Here is a 23,045-nt window from a genome sequence, read left to right as displayed (position 1 = left end):
ATGCTGGGACTTCTTTGCCTTCTTTCTGTTTCATTCAGTCTCTATCTAAGCACTTTTATTTCCTTATCTTACTTCATTTTCTTTGTTACTTTTTTCCTTCTTCAATGTCCCTTGTTAACTTTTCTTTTGAATTTATTATCTTTTAAGTACTTTGTAATTTATTCTTCTTTTCAGAGATGGCTTATCTTTTTGTTAAATTCTTTCCTGAGTTCACTAAACTATGTTATCTTTCTTTCTTGTGAGGAATTTATTGGTAGTTATTTTTTATACCATTTTTATTTTTACTTTTTACATTTTTTTTTTTTTTTTTTTTTTGCTGTATGTGGGCCTCTCACTGTTGTGGCCTCTCCCGTTGCGGAGCACAGGCTCCGGACGTGCAGGCTCAGCGGCCATGGCTCACGGGCCCAGCTGCTCCACAGCATGTGGGATCTTCCCGGACCAGGGCATGAACCCGTGTCCCCTGCACCGGCAGGCGGACTCTCAACCACTGTGCCACCAGGGAAGCCCTACTTTTTACATTTTTGATTCTTGATTTTTTTAAATTTATTTTTTAACATCTTTATTGAACCATAATTGTTTTACAATGGTGTGCTAGTTTCTGCTTTATAACAAAGTGAATCAGTTATACATATAAATATATCCCCATATCTCTTCCCTGTTGCATCTCCCTCCCTCCCACCCTCCCTATACCACCCCTCTAGGTGGTCACAAAACAGGGAGCTATCTCCCTGTGCTATGCAGCTGCTTCCCACTAGCTATCTATTTTACGTTTGGTAGTGTATATATGTCCATGCCACTCTCTCACTTTGTCCCAGCTTACCCTTCCCCCTCCCCATATCCTCAAGTCCATTCTCTAGTAGGTCTGCATCTTTATTCCTATCTTGCCCCTAGGTTCTTCATGACCACTTTTTTTTTTTTTTTTTAGATTCCATATATATGTGTTAGCATACAGTATTTGTTTTTCTCTTTCTGACTTACTTCACTCTGTATGAGAGACTCTATGTCCATCCATCTCACTACAAATAATTCAATTTTGTTTCTTTTTATGGCTGAGTAATATTCTACTGTATATATGTGCCACATCATCTTTACCCATTCATCTGTTGATGGACCCTTGGGTTGCTTCCATGTCCTGACTATTGTAAATAGAGCTGCAATGAACATTGTGGTACATGACTCTTTTTTTTTTTGTGGTACGCGGGCCTCTCACTGTTGTGGCCTCTCCCGTTGCAGAGCACAGTCTCCAGACGCGCAGGCTCAGTGGCCATGGCTCACGGGCCCCGCTGCTCTGTGGCATGTGGGATCCTCCCAGACCGGGGCACGAACCCATGCCCCCTGCATCGGCAGGCGGACTCTCAACCACTGCGCCACCAGGGAAGCCCCATGACTCTTTTTTAATTATGGTTTTCTCAGGGTATATGCCCAGTAGTGGGATTGCTAGGTCATATGGTAGTTCTATTTTTAGTTTTTTAAGGAACTTCTGTACTGTTCTCCATAGTGGCTGTATCAATTTGCATTCCCACCAACAGTGCAAGAGGGTTCCCTTTTCTCCACACCCTCTCCAGCATTTATTGTTTGTAGATTTTTTGATGATGGCCATTCTGACTGATGTGAGATGATCTCTCATTGTTTTTCAGTTTGGTTGCTCTCTTCTTTCTTTCTTTTTCTTTTCCTTTTTATGATTCTTCATTTTTTTAAAAAAGTCTTCAAAATATTTTTTTTGTTATTTTTTGCAGTACATGGGCCTCTCACTGTTGTGGCCTCTCCCATTGTGGAACACAGGCTCTGGACACGCAGGCTCAGGAGCCATGGCTCACGGGCCTAGCTGCTCTGCGGCATGTGGGATCTTCCCAGACCGGGGCACGAACCTGTGTCCTCTGCATCGGCAGGCAGACTCTCAACCACTGTGCCACCAGGGAAGTCCAAATCTTCAAATTTTTGTTTGAGGATTTAAAATTCAGATTAAAGTGGTGTGTTGCAGTTTTCTCCTGTTTGTGTTTATTTTTTATTTTTTGAGTAGAAATTTTCTCAACTGAAATTTTTGATTCACATTTTCTCTTTTCTTCTTCTAATAGCTTTGTATGAAATTTGTCTCTTTTTTTTTTTTTTTTCTACTCTTGAGTATCTAATGGACAAGATTACTGGTTTGAGGGCTACTTCTTTCAGTTTATCAAAATATGTTTGTTAACGGATACTCTTGTTTCTTGTGGTGATGATAGAGGGTGACAAGTTGTTTAATTTTTGCCCCCTTTTGTTTCTACAAGATTATTACTTCCCATCCCCTTCCCCTTTCCTTTCCCTTTACTACCATATCTTCCCAAGGGGCACCATTCTTCTCTATTTACCTTTCTCCTGAAGAAGCAGTTCTTCTCTAAGGCTGCTACCTCCCTTTCTTCCCAGTTTTAAGTACCTTCTCAATGGTTGGTGCAGTGAATTTCCACATCTCAGACCAATATTGGGGCATTTGGTAATGAAATTTTTTTCTAGGGGTGCTTTTTCTGTATTTCATGAATGTACTCTGTCTCTTTTCTCAAGCAATCTCTCATCTCCACACCCACAGGCATGTAGCCACAGTAAGAACTTTCTTGGTCTCTGGTACTTATTTCTTCAGTTACAAGTAATTTTAATTTAGTGGTATTCTCAGTCTTCTAATAATGTTGAAAATTTGGATCACATGTTTTATTTGCCTTCCTTGTTGCTCTTTTTTGGTTTTGTTTTGTTTTGTTTTTGGCTAGTGTGTGAAGAGATTCACATTTGGCAGTCACCATTATCCTCTATACATAAAGGTTTTTTTTGTTTTTTTTTACATCTTTATTGGAGTATAATTGCTTTACAATGGTGTGTTAGTTTCTGCTTTATAACAAAGGGAATCAGTTATACATATACATATGTTCCCATATCTCTTCCCTCTTGCATCTCCCTCCCTCACACCCTCCCTATCCCACCCCTATACATAAAATTTTAAATAGATAGTTATTTTTGAAATTAAAATTGTATCAGAAAATACATGGCAAAGCCTCCATATGTACTGTCATAGCAAGAAGAATCTCTCAGTCTGCAGGTTATATTCTGAAAATAGCCATTTCTTTTTAGCAGACCAATATTGTGTTGTTTTCCTGGAAAACCACCTTTCTCTGAACAAGTTAGTATGTTTCAAGAAATGTTTTTCATAAATATATAACAGAAATAAATTAGAGTTAGTATCTCTGGACTCAATCTTGTGATCCTGGTACTTAATCTGGTTAGTTTATGGTTTAATTGAGTAGCTTTTCAGCTCTTCCTTTCCTCCCTTCCTATAAATTATCTTAGGCTTACTCTAGGCTCAGGGAAATTTAGTGTGTGGTAGCGGAGTGAAAGTTTGACTACATAAGCAGAAATTATGAGGGTATTTCAATTATTTGAAGGAATTAGTAAATTACTATCATTAGGAAATAAAACACTAGGTTGTTTAATATAAAAGTGTCAGAAGACTTTTCTTAGATGGACTGTCTGCATCAGTGTAGTGGTAACTAACTCTCCTGAGCCCACCAACTGCCAAAGGAGCAAAACCAACAGCCTGCTCCAAGGAGACCAGATGGACAACTCTACAGGACAGTGCATCCAGGGAGAGCTGTCTGTCTGTGACTGGGTGAGTGCTCACCAACAATATTCATTGATTATTTTACTGCCTGCCATGGATATTAAAAAGAAAAACAGTCACGGTGTCATGATTTTTATTTATGCTAAAATATCTGTTGAGGATGAACCATGTTCCATGCACTGTTCTAGCACTGGAGAGACAGCAGTGAATAAGACAGACCAGGTCCTTGTCCTCATGTAGCATATATCCTGTAGAGAGAAATAAATAAGATAAACAAATAAACATTTAAATGCCAAATATTATTTTCTATAGTAAAGTGCCATGAAGGAAAAATAACAGTGTGATATGATAGAGAATCTGAATTAAGGGATGTCCATTAGGAGTGTTATCACAGAAGTCTTCTCTGAGAGATGACATTTAAGATTAGACTTTTTTTATTAATTTTTTTGGAGCATGGTTGCTTTACAATATTGTGTTAACCACCACTGCACAACAAAATGAATCAGCCATACACATACGGATATCCCCTCCCTTTTGGACTTCCCTTAGGTTACCACAGTGCATTAGGTAGAGTTCCCTGTGCTATACAATATGATTAGACTTGAAAACGTATAGAAAGCTAATCATATGAAGAACCAGAAGAGCTTCTTAAAAAAAAGGAAGAGCAACTGAGTTTGGCTCACTTAAAGAACAGAATTTAAGGAACAGCCAGTATGGCTGGAACATATTAAGCAAAAAACTGAGTGATTTGAGATGTCAGAGAGGTAGAGCAGAGCCAGACATATGTAATGGAAAAATAATTGTTCATTTGAACTGTAACGCAAGGCCATCAGAGAATTTAAAATGAGGGAGGACTTTAATGAGAGGGGACTTTCAGAATATGAGGACATCCTCTGGTGGAGGAATCTAGCTCCAACAACCCTGGATCTTCCCTCAAGTCTGTTGACCTCTTCTACACATACTTTCCAAAGAATTGTGGAGCACATAAAAATCTTCAGTCCCCACTCATGATTTTCAAGCCCACAGTCCAAATGAACCACTGTAGCGTCTTTTTCCTTTGTAAATGACTTGACCTATGTCCTTTGAGTTCATACTAGAAATCTGCTAGTCAGAAAAGGAATTCTTGGGCTTCCCTGGTGGCACAGTGGTTGAGAGTCCGCCTGCCGATGCAGGGGACACGGGTTCGTGCAGCGGTCCGGGAAGATCCCACATGCTGTGGAGTGGCTGGGCCCGTGAGCCATGGTTGCTGAGCCTGCGCGTCTGGAGCCTGCGCTCCGCAGCGGAAGAGGCCACAACAGTGAGAGGCCCACGTACCGAAAAAAAAAAAAAGGAATTCTTGATACTGTAAGAGCTACTTATTTAACCTAGAGTGACTAATAAGGTTGTAAAGAGCAATGGCAACATAGAAAATATTCAGACATTCAGGTAAACTGGGAAAGTAGGTTAAGTGGCTTCTAGCCATATACATATGATTAACATATATACATATATTTTAAATATATAAAATACATCATGTATATACATGTATGTCTAATATATATGAAATATAGGATATATGTATCAACTCCCCCAGATAGAAAACCAGTTGGAGAGGAGTCCAGGCTTTGAGCCAATTTTTTTCAATGTCAAATGGTACAGATTTTTGGGAAAATAAATAATTATGTCCAGATAAAGGTTAAAGTAAAATTTCTTTTAAGCAGAGATTCTCATTTGGTAATTGGATGGCAGTGAAATGCTCAGATTTGCTGGTAGTAGGTCATAATTTCCTCTTAAGCTATGCTTTGTGCTTTTTTGTGTACTGAGGTACTTATGCTATATGTTCCTCATATTATTACTGAATACTCAAAGGAAGGGCAATAGCAGTAATGAAATGGCATTTCTGACTTAATTTTCTTCAAAAACAAACAAATTTTCTTCAATTCAGAGTCCCAAAATATAAATTTTACACATTTTGTCTTTAACTTTCAAGGTAATAGTTCATTAAGGTAAAACATGATTTATATGTTCTTTTTATAGTAACTATTAATGTGATACTAAAAAAAATGCTTTCCATTTCAAATATAAGCAAACTAAAAAATTGCAATTTTTAACTATAAAACTGTATCTATGCTATTCCTTACCTTCCATCTAGTTAATTTATATTTGTTTTTAAAGCTTGAATTCATTTGCCACTTTCCTTGAAGACTTCTCAGATAACATGTAACAGAAGGTAGAAGGGAGTTACTTCCTTTTTCTTTAGTTCTTACCAGGATTCCCAATCAATCAAATATAGCCTTTGCCTTCAAGAAGCTTTTTATTTGTAATGAAGAGAGATATACCAGCAAAAGGCTATAATAAAATATTATAGTATCATAATAAATTTATTTGTAAAGCATAGATGTACAGAAGAGAAGTAACTGTATCTGGGTGTGGGTGTGAGAGGAGAGTTTGGGTTTCACAAAAGAAATAGCAGCTAATACAGTTTCGGAGAATACACGGGAGTTTATCTGGTTGAAAACAGTCTGGGTAAGGGAAGAGAGAAGAATAGTTCACAGGTTGAGAGAACACTGGATGTGAAGACAGGGTCAATCAAAAAGCATGGTATTATGGGTGCTCTGTTTTGTTTGTGTTCCTAATTCATCCTTTTTTTTTCCCCCACAGGCAACAAACATGTTTTTGAGTACTTATTATGTCCCATGGACTGTTTGTTCTAGAAATGAGCACACAACACTGAACAAAAGAGAGTCAATTTAAGCCCTAGTGGAGATTAAATTCTAGAGAGAAGTAAGGGCATATTCTGCAAGACAGGCAATAAAGCAAAGGAATACAAAAGTTGTATAGTATTGTAGTTGATGAAAAGTGCCACTGAGGAATAAGAGGTAGGGATGTCAATTTTAAATGAGGCAATCAGGGGTAGGCTCATTAAGAAGATAACATTTTAATAAAAATCTGAAAGAGTTTATACAGAAAACAAGGAAGGACATTTCAGGAAGTGAGATCAGCAAGTGCAAAGCCCTTACCATTGGAGTGTGCCTCACTTATTGGAAGAATAGCAAGGAGACCAATGCAGTTCCAATCCATTTTTTTATTCTCTTCATCCTTATGCTTTAGGCATCATCAAATTCTCTCAATTCTTAAGCATTACTTGCTATTTTATATTATGTATCTTTCACATTCGTCTTCCAGCTCGGAATAGCTTCTTAAACTCTGGATACTAACAATTCTTCCTTTGAAAGTCCACCTAAACATCATCTTGTTTTTCCTCTCTCAGATATACTGAGATTCTGTTTTCATAATGTTCCTTTGTGCCACTAAACAAGATAATTATTTCAGTTTGGGTATTTTGAGTTTTATATGATTTTCAATCATCCAAGTAGAAAAATTTACTAGAGAAATGGATTTGTGGGTCTGCAATGCAGAGTATATCCAATGTTGGAGACAGAGATTTAAAAAATTATCTTATAGGAGGATGTTAGAACCAGAAGAACTTATAATATCACACACTAGAAAAGGCAAAGAGATAAAAGAGTCAAGCACTGGGTATACAATTATTTGTTAAATTAATATTGATAGAAACAGAGAGAAAGAGAAAAAGAATTTGGGGAAGGAGCTTTAGATTTCTTAGAGAACTAAGAAGAGAACCAGGAAAGAAGTTAAAAAGTAATAAGGATATGTGAGGGTCACAATGGCAAATTTTCAGTTCTCAAGGTCTTGTTCTGTAATTAGAGGAAATGCAGGGTCAGAGTAATTTTTCATGAAAGAGACTTAAACATGCTTTTATGAAAGGAGGAGGTCTAGAAAAATGGATATTGTCAGGATAAGAGATATAAATGACAACTGCTGAAAAGGAGACAGGAGGAGGAAGGTGGAGAAGAAAACAATATATTTGGTTATAATTGAAACTAGTCAACCTTCAGTCAGAACATCCATGAAAATCCAGGGAAAATCTGTAGTTACAAAAGCCTAGTAAACTAATAATGTCAAACAATAATTTGCTAATTTCTGGATAGATGATTTCTTTTCAACTTTTATGTCTCTTAACTTTTTATAGTTTCTATAATAAGCATAATGATTTATTACATTATGTTAGATTATCCAAGAAACTGATTCTAGAATCAAACTTTGTGTGCAGAAAATTTGGGGTGGGGGGTAAATTTGTATTTAGACAAATTTTCTTTTTTGCCCTCGAGCATAGTTGTAGTTGCAGTTTTAAAATCTTGGTCTGCTAATTCAAATATCTGCCTCTAATCTTAAGTATGTTACCTTTTCTTGTTTTTTTTTTTTTCTTTTTGTAGGAGGGGTATCAGGAGCAGACAGGTTTTTCTAGTTATTTTAGATTATATCCTGGACACTGTGACAATACATTGTGGAGATTCTGGATTCTTTTTTCTTTTTTTTTTTTTTTTTTTGAAGAGTATTAATATGGTTCACTTTTTGTTTTAGAAGGCAGTTACCTTAGCTGAACTCGAACTTCAAACTCTGTGTCCTGTTTGGCAGGCAGCAGTTGAAATTTCTGGTAAGTTCTTATACTAGTTTCCTTTGGCTACTGTAACAAATTATCACCACAATAAAACAAAACAATTATCTTCTCACTTAAAACCACAAAATTTATTTTTCTCACAGTTTGGAAGTCCAGAATGTCCAAATCAGTATCATTGGGTCAGAATCAGTGTCAGCATGGCCACCCTCCTTCCAGAGGATTTAGGGAGTATATGTTCCTTGCTCCTTCCAGGTTTTGGTGGCTTTGGGAATTCCTTGGAATATGGCTGCATCCCTCCAAATTTCAAGGCCAGAATTCTCAAATCTCTCTCTCTGCTTTGTCTTCGCATGTCTTCTGCTCTGTGCATAGTAAAATCTCACTCTGTCTCCCTCTTATAAGGATACATGTGATTGCATTTAGGATGGAGCAGGATAATCTGAGATAATCTTCCCATCTCAAGATCCTTAATCACATCTGCAAAGACTTTGCCATACAAGGTAACATTCACAGGTTCCAGAGATTAAAGAGCATTATTCCATCTACTACAGTTCTGTTAGCCTTATTTGGGCTGCTCGGAGTCTTCCCTGTGTATCCACAGTTCAGAAGTCAGTTTAAAATTTGGCTTATACTCTCAATCGAGGACTCTCTCTTTCTGTATCTCTCCTTTCTGTGATTTCCCCCTCTCATTTTCTTTGTTCCATCATTATCCAGAACTCTGTCCTCTGGTTCTTTAAACCAGAAATTTTTTTTTTTTTTAAGACTTATCATGTTGTCTTCTGATTCTTCAAGGCAGAAAGGTTTTATTTATTTGTGTATTTATTTATTTTAGTTTTATTCATCCTGTTTGGAACATACTGGAAACTTTCCTCAAGACAAAAGCTGTATAAAATGGGAAATTCACTCTCTGTCATTTCCCTTTCCCACGTGTAGACATCTTGTCAAGTTCTGCCTGCTTTTGACTATTTTCCAGTGGCCTCAAACAGGTTTTATTTTTTCTTTCTGCTAGAGCTTATCATTTGTACCTGTATGGAGGATGGTTCCACAATAGCTATTCCTCTGTCAACAGAAGCTGAACTTCTATGTTTTTTTAAGAGTACATGGGACTTTCGTCAAAACTGCCTTATAATTTTGTATTATAAACAAAGCCTCAAAAAATTGCCAAAGGTTGAAATCCTTTCAGAATATTTTTCTGACAACAATAAAATTAAACTAAATATTTCAAACAAAAAGATAAGTACCCGAAGTGACTATAAACTAAACAACATATTTTAAAATTATCATTGGATTAAAAAGCATGAAAAACAGAGAAAACAGAGTTTAGAAAAATATTTGACCTGAATGATAATGCAGATAAGACATATTAAAACTTGTCAGGGGCTTCCCTGGTGGCGCAGTGGTTGAGAATCCGCCTGCCGATGCAGGGGACACGGGTTCGTGCCCCGGTCCCGGAAGATCCCACATGCCGCGGAGCAGCTGGGCCCGTGAGCCATGGCCGCTGAGCCTGTGCGTCCGGAGCCTGTGCTCCGCAACGGGAGAGGCCACAACAGTGAGAGGCCCGCGTACCGCAAAAAAAAAAAAAAAAAAAAATAGAGAAGAATACCAAATCAAAACTGAGTGAAGTAAGAGAAAGGAAGTAATAGAGGTAAGAGCAGAAATCAATAGAATACAAAACAAACATACAATAGAATAAAATAATAAAGCCAGAATTGATATTTGAAATGATTAATAAAATTTCTAAACTGGAACACTGACTAGTGAAAAAACAATATTTATCAAAATTAAGAAAATTGGACTGTATATACAAATCTAATATATATTAAACACATAATAAGGGATATTATGAATAATTTGAGGTCAATAAATTTGGATAAAATCGACAAATTCATTCTTTTGTTCTTTTCCTCTTGCTTTTTTTAAAGGAATCATATATATAATTTTTGGCTCTGGTGCCCAGAGTTTTATTTTCTGTTATTTTAAAAAATATTTATTTATTTATTTGACTGCATCGGGTCTTAGTTGCAGCACGTGGGATCTTTCGTTGTGTTGCACAGGCTCAGTAGTTATGCTGCGTGGGCTCTTTAGTTGTGGTGTGTGGGCTCTGGAGCACGTGGGCTTAGTTGCCCCAGGACATGTGGGATCTGAGTTCCTGGAACCTGCCTCCCCTGCATTGGAAAGTGGATTCTTAACCACTGGACCACCAGGGAAGTCCCCCCCTCCACGCCTTGCTTCTTTTGGTTGTTTTGAGGGTAGGATATATATTTGGGTAGATGACCTTTTATAAAGATGCTGATACTATATTCTTAGCAAATAGTTTTGTATTGTGCAACTTTACCCCTCATCTTATGGTATAGGAAACCGAGTTTTAAAGTTCAGTCTCTGTCCTCTCAGTTAGTTACTAGAGTAGAATGAAGGTCTCTTAACACTCTGTTCTATGGTCCTATGTCCACCTCAGATGGTGAAGGTGTCCATCATTTCAAGGACATACTGAAGAAAATAGAATTTTCAGTATCTATAACGGCAGTTAGGAAAGAAGGGAAAGGACATGCTGATTAAGGTTGTTAGTGAGAGTTCATAATAGTATATGACTGCCTGCTCTCCATGAAGAGAGACTGAAGGTGCAATTTAATAATTGAATTGAGAATTGGCCCCTCCTTATGCGTTCCTTGAGTTGAAATAATTTGGAGGGCATATTGGCTATAAATTAAGGAGTAACATGCTCTTTTGTTGCATTCCACATTGATTCTTATTATACAAATTAAGCAATATTAAAGAGAAATAGTTGACTCTATTGTGAAACAATGGAATCTGTGTGAAGATATCCTTGCAATGTTAGCATGTGGCTTTTTTGTAAATCTGACTTTCTGGTACACAGCAGTCAGTGACAAAACAAAAAAATAGTCTATTCTTACTCTTAACCTCCAAAAAGATTGCAGTGGTTCTCGGTGAGTAGCAAGCTGCTGCTGTTGACTGTATCTCTAGTCTTTAGTACTTGAAAACTATCTGCCCAGCCTGCTTCCCGCCACGTGGTACTGATAGTGTGTGTGTGTGTGGGGGGGGGGGCTGTGCATGCACACACATCCCTTTGCCTGTGTTCCCAATCGGCCCTGTAAAAGCTAGGTCAGTAGGCTGATGTGATCTTCCTTGAGATGCTGCAGGCTGGGTTTAGCATGATTGTCTTCAAACCAGTTTCTGCTGTGTTAAGTTTGCTTGAAATTTTGATTGGAAAAGCACTTTTTTTCTTACTCTCCCACCCTCTTTCCCATAACAGGCTGTTAGCAACTGTTCTCCTGGGAAGCTTCAAAGTGAGGAAATGGTGGGTTGAGCAGAGGAGAAAGAAAAGGAATACATGCTGTGGAAAGCTGTACTGTTGCTGTAGTTTCCTTTCCTCTCACTGAGATTTAATCACTGGTTGGAGAAAATTGGAATGTTTCAATAATGAGGGCCAGTGCAGGGTGGAAGAAGGAGAGGATGGCAGGAGAATTCAATAATAGGGCCAAGGGGAGATTAGCAATGTAATGCCCAGTAAATTGTGCTCTGGAACTCTGCCAGTGGTTAGGGAAGCAGAGCCATCCAGGGAACAAGGCAAATTTTCCTAGTGTTTCTCTTGAAGATTTGCAAATAATACCAGGCTGCCAGATAAGGGAGATTGAGACATGTTTCTGCAGTTCTCTTCTTCCTCACTTTAGGGACAATGTGTGCTAGAGGCAATCTGTCTAGTTGATCACCCATTTCTATCCACTTTCTTTATACTCCCACACTAGCCCCAGTTATTCTGATCTCAATCTCGTGAGGCAGACCCCAAACATAAAAGCAAACTGAGTCTCAGATACTGATTATGTCCTACTTAATTTCCAGTTAAAATGGCATGCTTTCATATATATTTATAGATGCTGGAAGATGAGTATACCATTGTGTCCGTTCTGAAAACTTCAATAGACTGTGTGGTTTGGGGAGGAGACCGGCTAAGAACTCTCCTGGATGAGATATACCAGAAAAATTTATTGTTCATTTAGGTGGAAAAAGTAAGGAACTGGGTTCTAGAGCCAGCTTTGCCCCTAACTAGATACACAACCTTGGGCAAGTTATAATGCCTGAATCTCTTCTTCCTAGAATAATGGGTGGAAATTGATGACTTCTAATGTTCTTTAAACTTTCAAATTTTGTAATGCACGTATTCATCAATAAGTATAGGTTGGATATTTCCTACATGTGAAGCATTATATACACAACTATTTTTTATTACCTTTTGTTTCAAAGGAATACATTTCCATGGCTACTTCAATTTCCCCAATTGTGAAATGGGGCAAATAATGATGCTCCTTCTTACTTAAGAACATAGATGGGGATTGTATCTGCAAGTGATTTGGAAAATGTAAAATGCTCTGCAGCAGATATTTCTGATATATCCACATACATAATAAACATGTATTCCAGGAACAGATATGGAAGTTTTGCTCTCTGAGATGATAACCAATAACCTGGAGACAATTTGCTTTATCTGAAAATATATGAGGTACCTATGACCAGATGGACTTAAACTAATACTGTTCCCAAGTTGTCTGTGTGCGTATGTATGTGGGCACACACCAGCTTGCCTATTTCATTCTTCACTAATATTTGTTGAAGAAATGAAGGAATGAAAGAATGAAGATAGAATAATTCAGTAATCCCATGCTAACCTCAATGCTCAGTGTTTTTCCTTGATACTCTGCCTTCTCACTGCTTAAGTCTAGAGGAGGGTATGCTATAGTTCATTGTGACTCAAAATAATCTATGCTCAGGGATCAAAAGATGTTATTGTTGATTATACACACTTCCTCTACAATATTTTACTGTCTTGTTTCTTGAATCCCTTTTTAATAAGTTCAATGTATTATTCTTACTTCATTCCCTAACACCTAACACAGCGTGTGACACAGATTAAGTGCTCAGTAAATGCAGTAAGTCATCAACAATTTGTCCAATTCAATGGAACAATTGGTATGGGTGCATAGGTGGAGGCATAAGGCTAACAGGAATATTATGTAGAAACATGAATGATGGGATCTTGAAACTTGCTATTACATTTTAGTTATTTCTATTCAGTGTTAAAAGGGTTTCTGACATAAGAGTCTTATCTATTGTTCACTATAAATTATCTCTAAGATTCCTTCTGACTTCCAAATACATTAATTTGATTCCTTCAGTTTCATGAAGAGAACATTGAAGAGTCTGGCTTAACAGTGATAAGAACCATACGCACGAAGAACCTACACTTGTTTAACATTTGATAACAATGTCATCTCCACAGTTGTCCAGTGAGCCACATCCATCATAAGCTCTTTGAGGCTGGGAGCTCAGTCATGGTCAGCACTAGTTAAGACAGCTACTTAATTTAGGTGGATGAGGAACTTGGCTATTTGCAGAAAGGAAGCAGCCTGTGAGGGAGAAGACTGATTCCTTATATGGCATTAGAATAAGACACCTCCCTACCCTCAATTTTGCTTGTGATTTTCTATGATTATTCCTCAACTAAGAAGTCCCTTGAATTCCACAGCTTTCTGACTCCACCTGGACCAGTGGCAGAGATAGAATGTGGGCAGAAAATGGTTTTACCCTCGTCCTCCTTCACCTAAAAGGCAAGCTTGGGATCAAATAGATTTGGGTTGGCTTATCCACCCTCTGCTCCTCAGGGTTTGAGCACAAAAGAAATGATGGCCCAGTATCAGGAGAAAGGGAACAGATTGATTAGTCAGCCTGGTGGTGATTGTTTGAAGACTTTTACCACCAAATGAACTGCCCAAGGCAAGTCTCTTATGCAGTCTGGCTTTAATTGCCTTCTTTTACTCTTTTTTGAGAGGTTATTATCGTAACACTTTTCCATCGAAAACAGTGTTCCTACCAGCGGGTATTTTGGAGTCTCCTGCGCTACAGAATAAGCAGTTCAACATTTTCTCCACGTGAAATACTGCCATGTTACATTTAGGGGAAAGAATGGAAACTTGAAATAAAATTCTCATGCTTTTTCTTTTTCTTATGATTTTTTTCACTTAATTATATGTATTTTTCTATTTTGCTTCATTCGTTACCGAAGTTCGTGCCTCTGTATCGCGGCACTCACTGCTCCTGATATTTTCGCTGTCAAATCTCCCAGAGCAGATGGTCCCTTCAGGGAAGCTCTGGAAAGTGCTGGGTGTCTGGTTCTGGCTGGTCCCTCCCTCCCTCTTGGGGTCTCAGATGACAAGTCAACAAACCAGTTTCCCTCCTCTTAGGGGTCTTTGATCCAGTAGCAGCAGGGTTTGGTTCCAGCGACTGCAGAGACCCTTTGCGGTTGGGTTTAGCAGCTACCCGGGTCCGCAGCGAGCCCTGGTCCTGGGGTGAGAGTGACATTCCTTCTGTCCAATCAGAGACTCGGCTTTCTCTCTGGTGCCCGCCCCAGTTCCCTCGCCGCCCCAATAAGCGCTCTAAAAGGCCGGGCTTCTGCTGTCAAGTAGCTGGGGTGGGCTCGGCCTAGGCGAGGAGGGGCGCCGGGTGGGGAGATGCTCTCCCAGGTGTCTGTGGCGGAAGTGGGAAACCTGTAGGTTATGGTCCAGCTGTGCAGCGCCAAGGCGAGCAGGAGCAGGGAACAGGTAGGAGGCAGGACTTTCCCTTCTTTGCAGACAGAATAAAGAATGCGTGTTTTCCTGCTGCTGTTGCCTCCCTTCCCCTTCCCCCAGCCCCGCCCCGCCCTCGTCACCCCCAGATCTCCTGTAGTCGCCGCAGCTCTCATCGAGAAGGACGGCAGGAAAGACTGGGTGGAGGGTGTGTGGTGCTGGGAAGGAGGGTTACGGGATGCCGGAGCCCGGGGTGACGGGCGGGGCAGGGCGGCAGTACTACGGGAGAGGGCACCGAGCCCCCTCTCCGTCTCGTCAACTTTCCTCTCGGAGGCTGCGGCCGCCACCGCCGGCGACTCGCCCAAGGGATGCCAAGTCGACCTGGCAGGGGAGGGTCTGGGAGAGCAGACCTGTCAGCAGCCGGGAACCTGCAGGTCTTCCTAAATCGAGAAGAGAAGAGCATCTTCTCCTCCCCACGCCTATCCGCACCCACTCGTTTCCCCTCTCCTCCCTTGCCTCTAGACTAGTACAACCCTGAAAAACTGGGAATGATTGCGCTGAGGGGAAGAAGGACTTGTATGTTCCCTGGCCGCTGTTAAGAACCGGCTCCTTTCGGGAGTGGGGGGTTGGGAAAAAAGCCTGCAACTCGCAGGGCATTTTCCAGTTAATTACGTCTCCACTGAGAAGACATCAGCCCTTCTCCCCTATCTGCAGCAGACTGAGGAGGGAAGAGGCAAGGAAGGCTTGGCTTCTTCTCTCCTAGCCTTACGCTCTTTATCGGAAACCACCTTCTCGCCTAGTTTCTAAAAGATGGGTCTATCCTGGGGGATTTGCGGAGAGTCAAGTAATCGTGCCGAAATGGGCTCCCAGGGGCTGCAAGGCAGCCTCCTTGGGTGACCGCATCTGGGTAGTAGGTGTTGGCCCAGTGCCGTTTCCTGCCGGAGTTAGACTGCTGGAAGCAGTAAGCAGAATTGCAGAGAAATTAGACGCTGCATCACTCTCAGCGGTTGATGACACCCTGCTTTGACAATTGCTGAAACATTCGGGTGATGGGAAGGGGGGAGAGGGGAGAAGTTGCAACCTTTTCTCATTTATTCATGACACATCCAGCATGGGCATTTGTACACGTACTTGTGTGTGCATATCTCCAAGGTGGAGCTATATATAGCTCCTGCTCACCAAGCCCTGTTTGCCTGCTGCTGAGCAGGCTGCCTTGGTCTTCTGAAGCAATCTGGAAGCACTGAGTGGGAGGGGAAAGAGGGAATCAAATTCTCCATTAGGGGAAAAGCCAGAGAAGATGCACTCAGACTGAGGAAACCTTGCATAAAATAATGTTTCTCTATTGCACATGAAGATCAATATTTCCAAATATTATTTTGAATACATTCTTAGAGTGCTATTTGATCTTCATCCATTTCCCTGCATTTTTCAGCTTCACATGAGCCTTATCAGCCTGAAATGTAGCACATATATCAAATAAATATGAGTCATATGTGGGATATTTTATTAAATTCATCAGAGCATAATGGTTTCCCTATGCCTGTACCTTGGTTGATCGGTGGTAAATTTATTTGGGTAGTAACTCACAGCTGGCAGCATTAGGGGATCTGGGGGAAAATCCCAGATCCACCCACTTTATAGGATATAGAACTAAGGGACCTTTGGAATCTTGGAGAGTAATTTTGATATATTTCTTTGTACAAATTTTACTTGTGGACCTGATATTTAAACTTGTGCTGCTGTTTTATATCATATCTATTTGCATGACATGGACTTTCTTTTATAGGTGTATGTGCATTTATTTTTCCCATTGGCTGGAATTAGTTAATCTTGATGAAAACCTTTCCATTTTCTTAGATGAGAAAACTAAGATTTAGAGGACATAAGTAATTTGTTTAAAATCTTCTGAAAGTCCACTATTTCAACCCTAATATTCCAACAACCTACTGTGAATTAATTGCATAGCAGTTTACCATCAAATAGAATTCTTCAGTTTCCCATGGTTTTTGGACCTGGTAACAATATTTGATCAATATTGATACAGTATAGACCAAGGTTATTCAGTTATTCAGACACTAAGTCTGTTTTGTTGCTTGACCATTATTTGTATGTCTGATTTGTCTTCTAATTAGGCAGTTAGTACTTTGCAGAAAAAGACCATGACCTACATTTTGTATAGCCTACAGTTCTAAGTAGGCTCAAATATTCTTACTGAGGAAGAATCATCATAAGGAATTGTTTGGATGGATGAAGCAATGATTTTGGGTAATCCATTTATTGATAGAAGGCTATGTGTTGAGAACTACTTTTGGAAACTTCCTTTGGCTCCATTGTCTTCTCCATGAGCAGGAATGAATGACATGAGACATTTCTATATCCTTCCAAAGAATGATTCTATTTCCTAGTAGAGGTTATGACTGTGTACAGGTTATTCTATATATACTCTCATATCTTCTTCCCCTTGAGACCAAGTTGAAAGATAGACAATCCATATTTCTCCACACAAAACATGCCATGCCATGTGCCTTATTTTTAAAAAAGTGATCAACAGGGTCCATCCATTTCTACAGATAAATTGGCCATGATCTATGTCATATCAAGAACCAATCCTCTCTAAGTCATCCGTAAGCCCTTCAAGTCCAGTACTTGTTTTCTTTTTATTGGTACATTCAGTTTTCTTCCCTTTTGATCTGCCATTTCTGCTGTATTGTCCATCTCCTCCTTGAAATTTTACTTCTTGGTACCACAGTGATCTGATGTCATAATTATTCTCTCACTTTTTATAACCCTGTCTTTGTGCCCCTCTTATGTCTTCTTCCTGCTCCTAGCTTTCAAATGAATCCCCCAAATGGATGGCAATTTTATTAGAAATAAAACTTTCCTTTGCATTTCCGTTTCTATTCTCTCCTCCATGAGTCATTCCAAAATATTATCCTGGTGGCTAAGAGCACAGGTATTAGAAGGAAGCCTAGTTGTGTTAATATTCAGATATCACTAGGCAGATAAGTGAATGTCAGTAAGTCAATTGGAAATTACAACAGCACTTATCTCAGAGATTTTTATGGGATATTTTTCAAGTATTAAGTGAGATAATGCATGCAACACATTTAAAATAGGTATTGGTCCATAGTAATTACTCATAAACAATAGCTGTTAGTAGTAGAAGTACTGTTTACAGTAATGATAATGTACATAGTGACAACCATTTTTTGCTTTCCCCCCATCAGTTGTCATCATCCTTAAGTTGGCTTTTAGTAAAGGATACTGCTGTTTTCTAGGCTTTTCTGATTTGTGATCAGTTTTTTTTTTTTTTTTTTTTTTTTTTGTGTGTGTGTGGTACGTGGGCCTCTCACTGTTGTGGCCTCTCCTGTTGCAGAGCTCAGGCTCCGGACGCGCAGGCTCAGTGGCCATGGCTCACAGGCCCAGCTGCTCTGCGGCATGTGGGATCTTCCCAGACTGGGGCACAAACCCGTGTCCTCTGCATCGGCAGGCGGACTCTCAACCACTGCGCCACCAGGGAAGCCCTGTGATCAGTTTTATTTATTTATTTTTTAGATTTCCTTTTCTCTACCTCCAAATGCCTACCATCCATTCAGTAATAAATTTATTCATTTCTATTCTCAACCTAATTTGTATTTTTCTCTGTTTTCCTTAATACCAGTTTTCATCTGTCATTGCATACCTCCATTAGTGCAGTTATCAAATATCCCAGTGTATAAGTTTCTCTGCTTTAATCTAAGATGTCAGATATTATTATTGGTATAATGTATTTTTAATGCCTCATATTGATTCAGTTCTGCTTTGAAACCTGCACTGTGCTTTACTTTTTATCTTGAAGGGCACTGGCTTTGGAGAAAGAATACCTGGGTTCAAATCCTGAGAACAGGACTTACCAGGTTTGTGAACTTGGAAATGTAGCAGGTGGAGGAATGGGGCATTATTTCACTATGGTTGTCTGGATGACTTACTGTGTAAAGTTGTATTTGAAAGTATATTCATTTAATATTACATTTAAATAACATTTTTATGATTATAAGGAAATATGGGATCATTCAGGAAAAATTGGAAATAAAATATAATTCTATCATCATGCACAGAGATCCACTGTCAACCTTATAGTTTTATTTCTATGAATATGCATAGGTATTTTAAATTTACAGATTTGAAATTAGAGTGAATATTCATTTATGCATTCAGCTTTTTCCCCACTTAACATCATACCATAAATATTCATTTATTTTATTTAATATTCTTACTAAACATGTTTTTTTTATGGCTGCCAAATAATTTTTATATAGAGCTTTTAGATAGTTTCCAGTTTTTCACACTTATGGAAATGAACATAAACATTCATTAATCTTTACCTTTCTGACCATTTCCTTACAGTAACTCCTTAGATGTTACTGGATCAAACATATAAATATTTCCAGACTCCTAATGCTTATAGCTAAATTGCCCCAGCAAAAAAACTTGTGCAGAAATTGGTACTCAGTTTAAGCTGATTTGGCAATAGCTTTATTAATACTTGGTACTGTGGTTAAAACAATTGAGACTATTTTGATAGCAGAAATTAGGTATCTAGTTATTCTTTGAGTTGTGTTTCTATGATTTTGAATGAGTTTGAGAAATGTTTTCATTTCTCAAATTGTTTATCTGCTCTTTGTATTTCTTAATTTGTGGATTTCATTTGATTATTTTTTATTGGGGTAATCATAGTTTCTTCATATAATTAGAAATCTGTTGTAAACTGAAAATTTTCCTCACCCTGTTTTTTTTGCCTTTAATTTTTTATGTGTTGAACACACAGAAATTTGTAACCTTACTGTAGTTTAATCCATAAATTGATTTGCAGTAATATCTTTCATTTCTTTAATGCTCAGAAAACTTTCTGCTACCTCACAAAGAACTGAACATAAAAGCACACATTTGAGGGTGCTATTGCTGAACTTTTCTTCTTTGAAGTAGTATTTGGCTTATGTATATCATGTATCTCTGTGTGAAATGGCTCCTGGGGACATAAATACACTCACAGTCTATTGAGATCCCATTATTATTTATGTGACTTTCCCATGAAGTGAATAGTACCTTTATTCTTCCTGAGCTACTGTTGTCCATTTTAGAAGTGCCACAGGGAAAAATGTACTATGGAAGATATTAAAGACCAGGTTACTCCGCCAGGGTAGGGCACACTGTTTGCACAATTATCTGAATAACTCAGGCACTAAATCTACTTTTGCCAGGATTATCCAGATGGTCCTTAATTCACTGGATAATTGCTCACCCCTGTACTTGATTTTGATGATGTAGACTGACTGTGTCATCACTTTTCCTGCACTGTTTTATTTGTTGCTATTCTCTAAATGCTTAGGGTTTGTCACATTCATTTCTCTTCATGAGAGGCAGTTTCTATGGTCCTAAGAGCACACATTTTAGAGTTATGTAGAGCTTTGCACAAAACCTAGCTCAGCCACTTACAAGCTGTGTGATTTGGGGCAAGTTACTTAATTTCTTTAAGCCTTTGTTTCCTGTGTAGGAAATGAGGATATTCTGAGGATCTTCAGAATTCAGAGCCCGTACTTCAGTCCCACTCTCTGTAGTCTTCTCAAGAACATTCTCCACACTATAATCAAGTGTCTTTCTGAAACCAATCTCAACAGGTGCCTCCTCTGCTGAAAAATTTTTGATAGAGCTCTCTCTCTCTTTCTCCTTTTAATAACAAGATGCCAGAAGTCCTTTAGGTTGTACTTAAAGTCCTTTACTAAATGGTCCTTGTTTACTTCTCTAAATTCATTTCCTCATTATTCCAGTCTCTTTGATCTCCAATCTCCCACAATGCCAATCATATTAAACTGTTTGCATTTCCCCTTATTCAGCATATATTTTTCTCTCTTTTCCCAAACTCCACTTCCCCTCCATATTCTATTTTCTGCCAGACATTACCTGTCTCATTGTCTGCCCTGTAGTTGATCTGCCTAACCTCTTCAAGGCTCAGGTCAGGTGCCACCATCTTAGGGAGGACTTCTCTGAACTTCCAGGCTGAGTTTTTTGTAAGCCCTTGAAGACAGAGACAATGCCGTATTCCTCTTTGTGCCCAATGAAGACTTTGACATATATTTTATGAAGAAATGAATTAAAGAAGGTTAAGATTAAACACCTTTTTAAGATTTCAACAAGTTAAGAATTTATATCTCTACCTTGGAAACCAAGAAATAAAACTAGAAGCTATGTCAATCTTCTTAATTTGTCAAGGATTAACTTCCTGGTTTTGTTGATTTATACAGCAAGATAGGTAAAACAGAGTCTTTTAATAAGCAATTTGTCAAGATAAGACATGTCTAGGACATTGAATAATTCCCGAATGCTAAATATGTAGCTAACTCTTTTAAATAATTCTTCATTTTAGAAGGAGGAAGAAATATATAATTACATGGATAATGTAGATATATAAGTTTAGCTGTGTTTGAACTAAATATTGGTGAAATTAATCCCCTTTCTCTTCATTTAATAAAAATCTTCCATTGGTGTGGTCTCTGGAAGTTTATAAAGCATGGTTACATGTATAACCTTGTTGGATCCTTTGCAACAATTCTGAAAGTTAGATCGAAAGGTGTGGTTATCCATTCTTACAGATAAAGAAACAAGCTCAGAGAAATAAGTAATTTGCCTAAGATCACGTTAGTGGCAAATCTGGACAAGATGTAAGGTAATCTTACTCATACTTGCATGTTTGGTCTATTATGCTCAGCCAAAACATTTCACAGAGAGGTGCAGTCCACCATTCTGTCCAGGTCAAGGACATTGGTCTTGAAGGATATAAATAATCCACTGAGAGTCCTGAACAATCCAGTAAAAATTTACTGCACTAATACCTATGTATAGTTGTCACTTTGGTTTTTAATAGCTGAGAAGTAACGCACTGGCAGTGATTTTTGATTTCAACTTATTGTAAAATCGTGTATTTGTTTAATTGATTGATTATGTATATTTATATTTGTTTACATATATATAAAACTTCAGAGTGTATTTCTTTTTATTTTTGGTGACAAGTACAATACCCTTTCCCTTATTTATTTTTACTAGAATATTAAAATGCTCTTTCTAGATATTCTTAATTAAGTAGAAAATATCCAGCTTTTCAGTTTGGCTCTTAGCATATATTCTCTACAATCTTGGAGAGTCAGATGAGTCAAATATGTTTTTCAGAAATAGTACAAGAGTTGAAAACATTTTTATGAAAAATAGATGGGTGCTTACCTACAGCACTGATCTAGCCTAGTTTAAAAATGAAAAAGACAGAAGTGGGATTCCCTGGTGGCATGGTGGTTGAGAGTCCGCCTGCCGATGCAGGGGACACGAGTTCGTTCACCGGTCCGGGAAGATCCCACGTGCCGCGGAGCAGCTGGGCCCGTGAGCCATGGCCGCTGAGCCTGCGCGTCCGAAGCCTGTGCTCTGCAATGGGAGAGGCAAATAAAAAACCAAAAAAACATAAGTATTAGACTGATTTTTTTTTGTTTGGTTGTGCAGATAATGTCTTCTCTATAACCGCACTTCAGTTATTAACAACAACCATTTTTTGAGTGCTCACTCTGTGTTGGGCATTATTTTAAATGTGTTGCACATGATATCTCATAACTTAATCAAACCCAGTGAAATGGATTTTATTTATTATTTTTACCATTTTACAGATGAGAAAAAATAGATATATTAAAAATCTAATGATTAAAAAAGCTAGAATTCATATGCAGGTTAACTAACTCCTAAACCTAGATTATTAAAGTGTTTATTCTGCTCTCCATGATATCTAGTTTTAGTATTTTGTTAGTCACAGTTTAAATTTCCTGCATTTGAGGTGGCCATCTATCCCTAAATCTCACATGTACTTAACATCAACACAACAGATAGATTAAATCATTCTAAATTTATATATGTTTTATTTATGGAAATCTCATAAACAAAATGGTCTTTCACTACAGTGATTTACATGGGGCAGTTTTCCAAACATAAATTAAGTAATTACAATGTGCTATTTTAAAATTCATTATTTTAACTTTAAACTAAGTAACAGAATTTTGTATGCTTTTCTGCCCTAATTTTGCTTGCTGATGTTACAAACCATAAACAGTAATTCTATCCTAAGACATCTAATCAGATCGTATTTAATTGTCATGGTTACTGAAAGTACAGATTTGCTATCAGTAACAGGCAAGATTGCCTGCTAAGATATTATAAATAATATTTATAATATTCCAGTTTGAGGCTCAACTTATTTAATATAACAGAAATTTATATCAGATGAAAATTCCCATTGCATATTATTTTTATACATTAAACACAATATATTTTAACTGAAAATTTTTAAAAATATCTACTGGATTGATTTACTGTATGTTTCTTTAGCTTTCAAATATTATTTTAGAGGTCATAACAACTCTTT

At 38.2% G+C, this 23,045-nt stretch overlaps 1 protein-coding gene across 1 annotated transcript in view; it reads left to right on the top strand.

Moving 5' to 3' along the window:
* Positions 1 to 14,495: 14,495 nt before the first annotated feature.
* CNTN1 (contactin 1) overlaps positions 14,496 to 23,045 on the top strand; it is a 378,978-nt gene continuing 370,428 nt past the window's right edge. The window contains exon 1 of the mRNA XM_027093460.1: positions 14,496 to 14,647. The gene's annotated coding sequence lies outside the window, so the exon portion shown is untranslated. The remainder of the gene's footprint in view (positions 14,648 to 23,045) is intronic.

Source organism: Aethalodelphis obliquidens, unplaced genomic scaffold, assembly GCF_003676395.1.
Source record: "Aethalodelphis obliquidens isolate GAN/ISIS:26980383/991018 unplaced genomic scaffold, ASM367639v1 scaffold84, whole genome shotgun sequence".
NCBI classification, from domain to species: domain Eukaryota; kingdom Metazoa; phylum Chordata; class Mammalia; order Artiodactyla; family Delphinidae; genus Aethalodelphis; species Aethalodelphis obliquidens.
The sequence above is the reverse complement of the archived record's forward strand: the minus strand, read 5'-3'. Positions and strand labels throughout refer to the sequence as shown.